The following is an 11,392-nucleotide window of genomic DNA, read 5'->3' on the forward strand; positions in this document are numbered from 1 at the left end:
AGCAGCGAGGGTGTGAGGGCGGGCGGAGGCCTGGAGGGGGGAGTACGTCGGGGGGGGCGGCGGACGGGGGAAGGCCCCTCCCCAGCTGCCCGCCCCCGCCGGAACCCGCCGCCCGCCGCCGCCGCCGCGCGGGGCCCCGGCCAGAGGGCCCTCACCTGGGACCGCCGGCGGCCCGCAGATTCCTCCGGGCGGGGCGGGGAGGCGGGCGCGGACCTCCACCCGCCGGGCCCGCCGCATCCAAGCGGGAAACCGAGGTCGGGGGAGGAAGCCGGGCCTCGCCCGGGGCACGAGGACGATGGGAGGCCAGGTGGGACTGGAACCCAGGCTCGCAGCCCTTCCCCAGCTTCCCTTGCGCTTGTGGGGGTCTCACCCCAGCCCAACCCCCAAGTCAGTTCTCATGAGTACTGATCCACTCCCCTCTGAGGAGAGGACTCAAGGAAGGGGCACCCTTGGACCAGGTCCTAGAAGAACCTGGAGTCCAGAAGAACAGTAAAAACAAAGCTGGAAACCCAGCTTCCCTGCCAGCCCCCCTCTAAACGGCTTCCTGGTGCCCACTCTGCCTCCCTCCCTTCGCCTTGTCTGGCTGGGCTGGCTGGGCTGGTGGGGCTGGCTCTGGGCCTCAGACACTCTGGAATCGCCAAGGTCTGAGCTCAGGGCCTGGCCCCCTTCCCAGGCTAACAGCCGGGAGGAGGGGGGTGCTGCCTGAGGGCTCAGGGGGCTGGGGAGGGGCACAGCAGGGCCCCAGGGCAGGGGTGGGCAGGGGCTGGGAGGGGCCTTAAGTTTGGTCAGGGCTGGAGAGGAGCCAGGCCTGTGCTCTGGTCTAGAAGGGAGGCCCTGGAGGGCTGCAGTGTCCTGGGGCCCAGGCCCTAGGGGGTGTGCCTGGCAGGAGACCCCAGGGTTCTGTCTCTGACTCAGAACTCAGCAGGGGGTGGGTGTGACCAGGCACATCCAGAGCAGGACACTGCCAAATCAGGGTGGCACCAAACCCTGTCCTCTTGGGCACGAGGGGTGGCAGTCTGACCTGGGCTGGGAGTAGGGACTTGCCTTCAGTACACCTGTGCGAGGAACTCGTGGTTTTTACTTTAAGGGTGGGTTCATTTGGGTGGCTTCGCGGGGACTGAGGAAGACCCTTTTGTGGAGCCCGGGCCTGAATTGCTCAGGGGCCCTGTTCCTATAGCCTGGTGTTGCAGGGGTGGGGCGGGGTGATCCCGTGTCCCCAGGGGCCCCCTGCTGCTGGAATCCAGCGTGGGGGTGTGAGGGGCAGCCCCACCCTTCCTGGGGTCACACTGAGGTGGGGAATAATACTGAGTGCTTCCCACCTGCCTAGGGCAGGGCTGAGCATTTTACAGTCATTTTCTCCTCACGCTCCTCTGCGCCTGAGGAGCAGGCTGTGGCTCACCTTGGAACACAGCACAGTCACACAAACCAGCAGTGGAGTCCTAATCTCTCTAAGACTCAGTTTTCTCACCTGTGAAATGGGGAATCTCTTCATTTAACAAACTGGAAACCTACCACAGGCCATGCTGGGTTTTTTTTTTTTAAAGATTTTATTTTTCCTTTTTCTCCCCAAAGCCCCCCGGTACGTAGTTGTATATGTTTTTTAGTTGTGGGTCCTTCTAGTTGTGGCATGTGGGACGCCGCTTCAGCATGGCTTGATGAGCGGTGCCATGTCCACGCCCAGGATCCAAATCGGCAAAACCCTGGGCCGCCGAAGTGGAGCACGAGAACTTAACCACTCGGCCATGGTGCCGGCCCCTAGGCCATGCTCTTGCTAACAAACAGAACCAATCCCTGGCCTCCTGGAGCTTCTGTCCTGGAGGAGACAGACATGTGACAAATCAAATCGCAGATGTCCGTGGCTACAACAGAAGTCAGTGCTGCGGCAGAGAAGAGCTGGGAGCCGGGAACAAGGGCAGTGGCGGGACCTGGAGGTCCAGGAAGCCCCTCTAACAAGGGGACTTCTGAGCCGGAAGCTGGAGGAAGAGCAGGAGTCAGCAGGCTGCGCAGCCAGCAGGCTGAGGGAAGGCTGTAGGAGGCCCGAGGGATTGAGGGGACTGTGATGAAGAGATGGTTTACAAAGGGGCAGGCAGGGCTGAGGGATGGGAAAGAGTCCGTTCTTGTAGGAACCGAGAGAAGGCCAGCAGAGCAACAGGGAGAGAGAGCAGCAGAAGGTGCGAGGCCCCGGGGAGGAACCGGGCTTTTCTTCTCCCTGTGATGGGGCTGTGTCGGGGTGCTGTTGCCGTCATCCCAGGAGAGATGATAACTTGGATGCGGTGGACGTGTATTTGGAAGGTAGACTCCAAGACTGGGTGAAGTGGGAGGGTGCCGGAGAGGCAGGTGGCGTGAACGGCTCCCAGATTTCTGGCCTGAGTCCCTGGGTGGCCAAGGAAGATGACAGAGGAGAGGAAGACCCGGGGAAGGATCTAGAGCTCTGTTTGGGGCCTGCTGAATTTGAAATGTTTGTGTTATCCAAGTGGAGATGTCTCAGCCCAGGGGTCTGGAATTCAGACAGGACGTCTGGCCTGGAGACAATGACTTGGAATCCTCACCATACAGGGACATTTAGGACCGTGGAAAGGATGGGCTCAGCTCGGGAGAGAAGAGGGCTGGGGGTGAACCTGGGAGGTTACCACTCCCAGGTCAGGAGGAGGAGGCAGGGGCAGAAGTGACTCAGAAGGAGCAGAGAGGAAAACCGGGAGCGTGACGCAGGAAGAGCCAAGAGGAGAGAGTTCAGGGAGGAGGGTGCGGCCAACAGTGTCTAATGCTGCTGAGTCGGGTGGGGGTAATGACAGCCCTTCTTTAGGGGCTGCTGAGGGGGCTCAGTGACACAGAGCTATGAACGCAAGCACCCCGCCCAGTGTGTGGTCCATACTGAGTGCTGTTACTTATTGTCATTAGCAGACTCCTGAAGCTCGTCAGGGTCCAAGCAGGAAAGAGAGGTCACCCTCGTGCGGGTGATGGAGGGGACTAGAATGGAGGCACTGTTTACGAAGGGCTACGGGGACCACCAAGGGCTGCTGGAGCCCTGGGACTAGCATCAGAGGGCAGCCCTGAGCCCCGCTGAGGGGACGCTGGAGCTGCAGGAGAGGGCTGCCCCACGAGAGCTGTGACTTCGGCAGACACCTGCAGCTCCTGTCCGCCTGCAGCCTGCGGGGAGGGAGCTGGGGAAATAAAAATTGCCCTCATCTCCTGTCCAGCCAGGCCTCCCAGGGAAGGGAACCCTAAAGGGAGCCTGCGGGCATAGGAGCCTGGGGGTGCAGCACAGAGGTCAGCCTCGTGGCCCGGAGCAGGGAGGACAAGCACGCAGGGTGGATCTGCAGGGCAGATCGCGACAGTCCAACACACGTGGGATCCTTGGCCTGTCCGCCTTTTCTAGCCTCGTCTCCTGTGTCACCACACCCAGCCACCCCATCTTGCTAGAATCTTCCGGCACAGTCTCGTTCCTCCTAGACGTCAGTTCTCCTGTCAGTTCAAGGAGACCATGACCTTTGTGGTCATTCCAGATCATTTCTGCCGCCTAACAGGTCTCCCCACCGCTGCTCTGCCTGCTCTGGTCCCTCCTCCACCTGGTGCCAGCGTTACCTTTTAAAACCTAATTCCAACCATGCTCCTCCCAGCTTATAAAAGCTCCAGTAGCTTCCCTGGGCCTGCAAGGTCCTCTGGGCCCCAGAGGTGCTGAACCCAGTCCTTGGCCTGGGGCCAATCCTTTATGTCTAGGGTCCCTGCCTCCAGAAGTTCCGTACATCTTTCTGTAAAACAGCCACCCGACCCTCTGGGTCACATCGTCTGTTTGTTTCTTGCTGGCCCTCATCACAGCCTGAAATGTTCTTCTTCAGGGGTTTCTTTACTGCTTATCATTTGTCTCCCTGCCCTCCCAAGAAGGCACAACCTTGTCTCCAGATCCTAGCACAGGACTTTGGCGCGCAGAGGATGCTGAAGTTTGTTGACTGACTAATGGAGCAAGACCACAGAGCGCCCACCATTTACTGTGCCCTTTACCCTGTTACGTTATTTCATCCTCCCAGTGACCCTGAGGCTCTGAAAGATGAAACAATTAGATTCAGGTCATCTGGTGAGTGAGATGTAGTAATTGAACTCAAGCCTGCCAGATCCCAAACCCACGCAGTGCTCCTGGGAGGGAGGGATGAGAGGCTCCCACAGATGTCCTCAGGATAGGTGGGTGGGGCCCTGAGGGCAACAAGGGGTTTTGCTGGAATGGGACAAAAAGGAGCCACAGGACCCAAGCCTAGGCATGTTCAGCCTGCTTGAATGTTAGGGGGCCCCTTTGTGCAGAGCGATTCTTGAGGCCCAGAGAAAGCAAGGGACCTGGCCGAGGTTATACAACCGGTCAGTGGCAGAGGCAGGACTCAGACCCGGGGCTCCGGGTGCCTCGTTGGGGGCTTGGCTGGACAGGACAGCAGCAGCCTGCATAACGGAAGTCGTGTTTCAGGTGGCAGCGAGCACAGCCCTCGTTTTCTGGCATTAGATTTTCCTGGCTGCATCCCGTACCAGCTGTGAATTGGGAAAATTCTTCAACTTCTCAATGTCTCCATTTCCTCATTTTTAAACAGGAAGTCAAACAGGTGACATTTAGGAAGCCCTTCGTGGACCCTGGCCACAGGTAAGTCCTAGGCTGTCCTGGGGGAGGAGGAGAGCGACCATTGAGAGAGGCTGACCGCGCGCCAGGCTCTGCGCCACCCCTGTGAGTTCTCAGTGTCTTTGGGAAGCTTCCAGGCTCTGAAGAAAGAAATGGCTCTGGGAGTGGGTGGATTCTAAAGATGAGGGTTGGAAATTTCGGAGGCCTGGAGGGAACAATTCTGCCCTGAAGCATCTCTCTTCGAAGACACTTTACTGAAAGTGGCTGTCACTGAATCCCTCTGATGCGCCACATGAAGGCGCTGAGAGATGAGATTGGCAAGTGAAATGAACCTGTCTTCACGCTTGATAAATCAGAGCGGATTGTCAGTCCTGCCACTCCTGTCCACCTTTCAAAGACAGGAGAGAGAATGGGACTCAATGCGCACTGCCTGATGGAGTCCCAGCCCTGCCGCATACCAGCAGGGTGACCTGGATCCGTCTCTTAACCTATCCAAGCCTCACTTTCTGCACCTGCAAATTGGGGATGATAAGACCTAAGTCACGCTTTGTCCTGAGGATTAAATGAGATGTCATGGAAAGCTCTTAGCCCAGTGCCTGGCCCAAAGAAAACAGACACAAAAAGTTGAGTATTATTATTTTTATCACTGTATCATCCAGCCCTTTCCTGTTTCACAGAGATGTCAGGTCCGTTCACGTTGCAGTGAAAAACAGGAAGAAAAGCTGACCCCTTTGGGTGCCTGTTCGTGTGAAAATACAATAACATAAGTTATGATTTTCAGAGCCACGGCTACACGGCATAGGCCACTTGTTGGCAGGCCCTGTGAACCTGGCCCACAAACTGAGGCAGTCAAGGGGCGCCTGTAACTGAGCTGTGTGTGAATATGCTGCCATGGTGTTTGCTGTCACTTGGGAATGGCCTGACTGCTGTCGTGTCGACCTTGCCACAGATAGGGACAGATGTTGGGCTGGCTCACATGATGGTAGGCAAGGGTCTGAAAGAGGCCCAACCCACTGCTTCCCAACAGCTAGTCTGCCCACCGTGACTGCTGTAAACGGGCTTTACCACCAGCACTTCTGGAACCTTCTGTGTGCCCACCCCTTGTCAGGGACAGGTCTGAGATTTTTCCCTACTTGCAAACTAACAAGTGAGCCAGCCACAAGTTCGTGCATGCTGGGAGAAGACAGGAGATTCTCGGGTCAGAGACAAAGGACTTTATTACTCATGGCACAGTAAACAGCATGAGCATCAGCATATTGATGTCAGTTCCCTTGTCCCCAAGTCCCATGGGGGTGGCACCAAGGGGTTCAGATAGATGCCTGCACACAGTGGATTGCAGTATGGAAGAGGACCCTAAACGTAGGGAACCCAAATCTTTTCCAATGGCCAGTAAGCATGCTGCCCTTTGCTTTGGAGGGAGACACTGTCTCCATCTTCTCTGGCTGTTCACTGTACCACAACCTTGAGAAGAGAGTCCAGGACAAAGGCAGTCGGTGCCTTGCTTGAAAAGCATGCAGAAAGTCAAGAGACCCCTGGATAATTGTCTTACAATAATATCTACCCCTCATTTCTGCTGGCTTGGCTTTTGGAAAGTTTTCCCACGAGTTCACCACTCTGTTGGCAAATCTGATCAACAGACGCTAGGACAAATCTCTTCAATCTGTCACACCCAGCATTTAGTTAACGCTACTATCACCAGGGCTCCAAGCAGCAGGATGAGACCAACTTGTAGTACTGACCTCAACCATGCCCCTAGACCCACCTTAGAAAGCCAGGTAGCTTGCTCCTTAGGTCTCTGTATCCACCTTTCCACTGGCCTGAGGCATTAATCCAGGTACAGGAGGATATATGAACAATTGCACAGATTCTGCCTTGGCCTGCAAGGAAGAAGTCCAGGAAAATTCTATCAGCCATGGCAACCTTGGTCAGTGAATTGAGGCCATCCTGAATGCCTTCCAGGCCAACGTGGTGTCGTTGATCACTTTGGCTAAAGTCAGGGATAAATTACAAGTCACCCTGTTTTCAGGAGAAAGGCAAGTTAATGTGTGACTTCCACATAAGTCGTGCCATCTCAAGGATGCATGTGGTGCTTCTGGGAAGAAACATGGTGCCCCCTGAGTGAGACCTACATCGGTTAGGGGAGCCCAGGTTGACGGTGCCTCCAACGTGGCCTCCCTGCAGGCTGGTAGGCCTTAGGGCTCCCAGTCCAATTCAAATGATTGAGTTTAGTCCTTGTTTTTGGAGGAACTGAATAAGGACAGTCAGTCCAATCTGTCCCATTTGTCCATGCCACCAGCCAGATGGCATTCATCCACCCCGTCAAATGACTGAGTGATCATGGCTACAGGATTGGGGATGGGGAAGATATCCGAGGTGTTGGCGTTGACAGGGTTTTATGTGGAGGTACAGGAGCTGAGGCTACCCCTCGTTGCTTCTAGTCTCTTCGTAAGGTTAAGCTGAACGCCAACCAAATCAAGGTCAGAACTGTCTAGTGGAGCATGGCAGACCCTGCCATCAGTTAAATTTAAATCACTTGCCATAGTTTGGGAGAGTTGGGCCAGCATGTTTTTCTCAGTGAGGAAGGCTCCAGGTGGTTTGGAAAGAGATGATCATTAATGTCTCTCCTTCTACCATGTCTCCCAGGCCTGACATGTTCCCTCCCCAGGTGCCAAGGTTGTTCTCCCTCTACTGTCGGAAAAATTGATGTGTTCTAGTCCAATAACTAGAACGTCACCATTTTTCCAATCATCCGCCACTCACACCTTTCATCCGGAAGTGTCAGGTACAAGAAGGACAGGACATTTTGTGTGTGTGTGTGAGGAAGATTGTCCCGGAGCTAACATCTGTGCCAATCTTCCTCTATTTTGTATGTGGGACGCTGCCACAGCATGGCTTGATGAGTGGTGTATAGGTCCGCACCTGGGATCTGAACCTGCAAGTCCCAGGGCCGCTGAAGCGGAACACGTGAACTTAATCATTACACTACCGGACCAGCCCCAGGACGTTTTTATAAAACTTACAGAGACTCATTATGTCCCCACTCCACATTTGGCCCACTGTTGGGGGACTCAAAGAGAGGGGTGTACACACTGAGTGCTCTAGTCATTCTCATGATCCAGGACCACATCAGTCCAACAACAGAATCCATGTGGTTGAACTATAATTCACTTTGAGTCTCCTAGGCCCCTCTTTGACTGGGCTGCCACCTGGGAATTGCACCAACCAGTCTGGCTGGGGCTGCTGTGAGGGGAAAGAAAGAAGCATTATGTTCAGGAATGGTGAGCATGGAATCCTGAATTTTCAAAACTGGTCTCACCCCTCTCATCTTGATCATTATGAAGGACATGGCCAAGAGGATGTGGCTCCATCCTGAGGACAGCCACATTCATGATTGAACTTCCATACTGAGGTGTATGGACCAGGAGGGAGAGCCAGAAATGTTTTTGAGTTGATTTTTGAGGAGGCTATTTCAATGCTCAACAGTACCATATGACTGTGGATGATGGGGAGTATGGAAGGACCGCCAAATAGCTAGGCCATCAGCCCGATGTTGAGTAGCTTTGGGGATAAAAGGTGCACCATCATTAGGCTTCAAGCGGTCCAGAAAGCCAAAAACATGACACAGATTAGTCTCAAGAACCACAATGGTATGGCCAGAGTTGGCTGATTGGACTGAAACAGTTCCACTTCAACCTGAAAAAGTGTGAGGCACCACTGATAGCCCCAAGAAGTCAAAGGTCCTGTGCATTCAGTCGCAATGCCACATACACTGTGGCTTCCCTCTTTGCAGGGCAAACAGGTGAACTTTTGGCAGGAATCACAAGTCTAGCATGGAATGGTAACCTCTGCATCAGAAGCATAGAGTCCTTTACTTTGTGCCCACTCCATGATGGTGGACATGTTGCCATGTATGGTATGATGATGGATCCAGGCAGAAAGGGAGACAATCTGGGAAGTACAGCCTCGATCAACACCTTGATTCCTGTCAGCCTCATCAGAGAATGGGCCCTTAGCATGGGTACCTACATAAGTGATCTAGATGGTTGATCAGCTGTGATTTGTTTCCACAGTTAGCTGAAAACATTGCCATCCAAAGCCCTCTACTGAGCAGGAGACAATTTCTATTACTGATATTGTCTATCTCACATTTGGGGATTACTTGACTCAGCAACCATAGCCACGTTGCTTTCCTGCTGGAGATGCAAGGTTCACACTCTTTTGCTGACAAGGACTTGAGTTGATCAGTCTAGCTAAAGGTTTGTCCATTTTGTTGATCTTTTCAAAGAACTAACTTGTAAGTTAGTTGATATTCTCTCATCTTTACTAGAGCCTTCTTTCTGCTTGATTTGGGTTTAGTTTGCTCTTCTTTTCCTAACTCCTTAAGATGGAAGCTTAGGTTATTGATTTGAGACCTTTTTCATTACAAGAATTTACAACTATAAATTTCCCTCTAAGCACTGCTTTGGCTGCATCTCATAAGTTTTGGTATGTTGTGTTTTCATTTTCATTAATCTCAAATAATTTTCTAATTTCTTTTGTGATTCTTCTATGACCCATTAGTTAGTGAGGAGTATGTTGTTTAACTTCCACATACTTGTGAATTCCTCATTTCCTTCTGTTATTGATTCCTAATTTCATCCCATTGTGATCTGAGAACACAGTATGATTTCAACCCTTTTAAATTTGCTGAGACCTGTTTTATGGCCTAACATATGGTCTTTCCTTGAGAGTTTTCCATGTATTCTTGAGAATAATATGAATTCTGCTGTCTTTGGGTGGAGTATTCTATAGATGTCCGTCAGGACTCAGGCTTGACTTGCACAGCTGTGACTTTTCTTTTTTAAGGAGACCACCTTGATAGAGGGTATTTCTGTCCTATTGTCATAATAACATCTCTTGTTTTTGCCTTGTTTTAATATAAAGGCTAGGAGAGTCTTCCAGGGCAGTGGAGCTGATCACAAGAATTTATCTAGGGTTTTCTGGGTCACATTTATCAGCATCATAAACCTAAACTAAGACAATAAGAGCCCAAAGAATAATCAATGCCTCATCTGTGTTTTCCTATGGAAGTTTGTCTGTCTCAAGGAAATCTCCCTAAGAGGGATGAAGCTCCCTTGTAGCAGACAGGACCCAGTGGAAAAAAAAAAAACCCTGAGACCTTTTACTGTCATCTTGGAATGGATACAAGGTTGGCGTGATAGACTGTAGGAGGGGCTGAGCTGTACGATGGTCTGGCTCTTGCCAGTCTTCCTTACCAAGCATCACATGCCCTGCCCCTCATCTCCCAAGTGAGCCAACCTAAGGTCTAATGATTCATCTGGGTTTTGTCCATAGCAGTAGTGAATTTCCATCCATTCATGTTTAGTGTATGTTTGTGTCTGTAAGTGCTGTCTGAAGGGGGGTGGAAACTTCTGAACTCCCAGGATGAGTCTTAGTACTGGTTGTTACAATGACGCAGACCTGAGGCCGACCACTGGTTGGTGAGGAGCTACCCCACCTCTCCCCAACCGCACCCAGAGGAGATTAGCAACTACCAGGGCGATGCCTGGTAACTGACTTTGCTTCAAAGCCAACTTCCTGGTACTCGACCTGCAACTCCCTCACTAATTCCTTCTCATGAACAAGAAATGAAACTGAAGAACCTTTATTGTTTGGTTGACTATACAATTGGGTCAACATATGTGCTGCGATTCCCTTGGTCTTTCCTCAAAACCTGTTAATCAGCCCATGAGGTCCTCATCCTTCCTCTTACAGAAAACCGTGTTTCTGTCAGCATCCCACCCTCATGGCCAAAACGATCAAGAACTGTGAAAGGTCTTTGATTTTACCCTATTTTCAAACAAATAAGTTAGAGTGACACAAGTTCATGGATGCTGGCAGAAGACCTGAGACTTCTGGATCAAAGACAAAGGACTACTGCAGCACAACAAGCATTAGGAATGTGAGCGTATTTGTATCACTTCCCCTTACCCTCAAGTCTCATGATGGCAGTGCAGATGGACTCACACAGATGTCTACGCACATGGTACGTTGTGTTACAGGAGAGGGACTCTGAGCTTAGGGCACCCAAATATTGTGTAGTGGGCAGTAACTTTGCCTGCCCTTTGCTCTAGAGGGAGCCACCATCTCTGTTGTCCAAGGCTGTCCACTATACAAAGATCTGGGAAAAGACAGCCCAGAACAAAGATGGTGCCTCTGCTGACTAGACCTGCAGAAATGCGAGAGACTGGGAGAGAACTAGCTGCTATCACCTCTCCCCTCACATCTCAATAAATTCTCACAGCAACCCCTCCGAGTCGGTATAACCAGCCCTGTTTACAGATGAGGAGTTGAAGTCCAGAAAGGTCAAGTAAATTACTCCAGGTGACACAGCCAGTAAACAGCAGATTCAGGATCAAAACCAGGCCTGCCTGATTCCAGGCCTGTGCCTTGTCCACCTGCCTGTGGAACTTGAGGCAGGGAGCGGCCCTGAGGGGACAAAGATGATGGGACTCCCCTTGAGGAGTGGGAGAGGAGGAATGCAGGGAGAGTGGGAAGAGACGAGGGGGGCCAGAGGCCCATTTGTAGGACCTTGGAGACCATCGTAAAGAGTTCGGATTTTTGTCTAAATGTGATGGGGAGATGCCAGAGGGTTTTAAGCAAAAGAGTGACATGATCTGATTTATATTTTAAAAGAATTACTCAGTCTCCTGCTCTGTAAAATGGGGATAACAGTAGTACCTACCCCATTAGGTCACGAGGAGTAAATGCAAGGGGATTAAGTGGGAGGATGAGTAAGGGTCTTGGTACCAGGCA

The sequence above is a fragment of the Equus przewalskii genome, chromosome 11 (genome assembly GCF_037783145.1).
Source record: "Equus przewalskii isolate Varuska chromosome 11, EquPr2, whole genome shotgun sequence".
NCBI classification, from domain to species: Eukaryota; Metazoa; Chordata; class Mammalia; order Perissodactyla; family Equidae; genus Equus; species Equus przewalskii.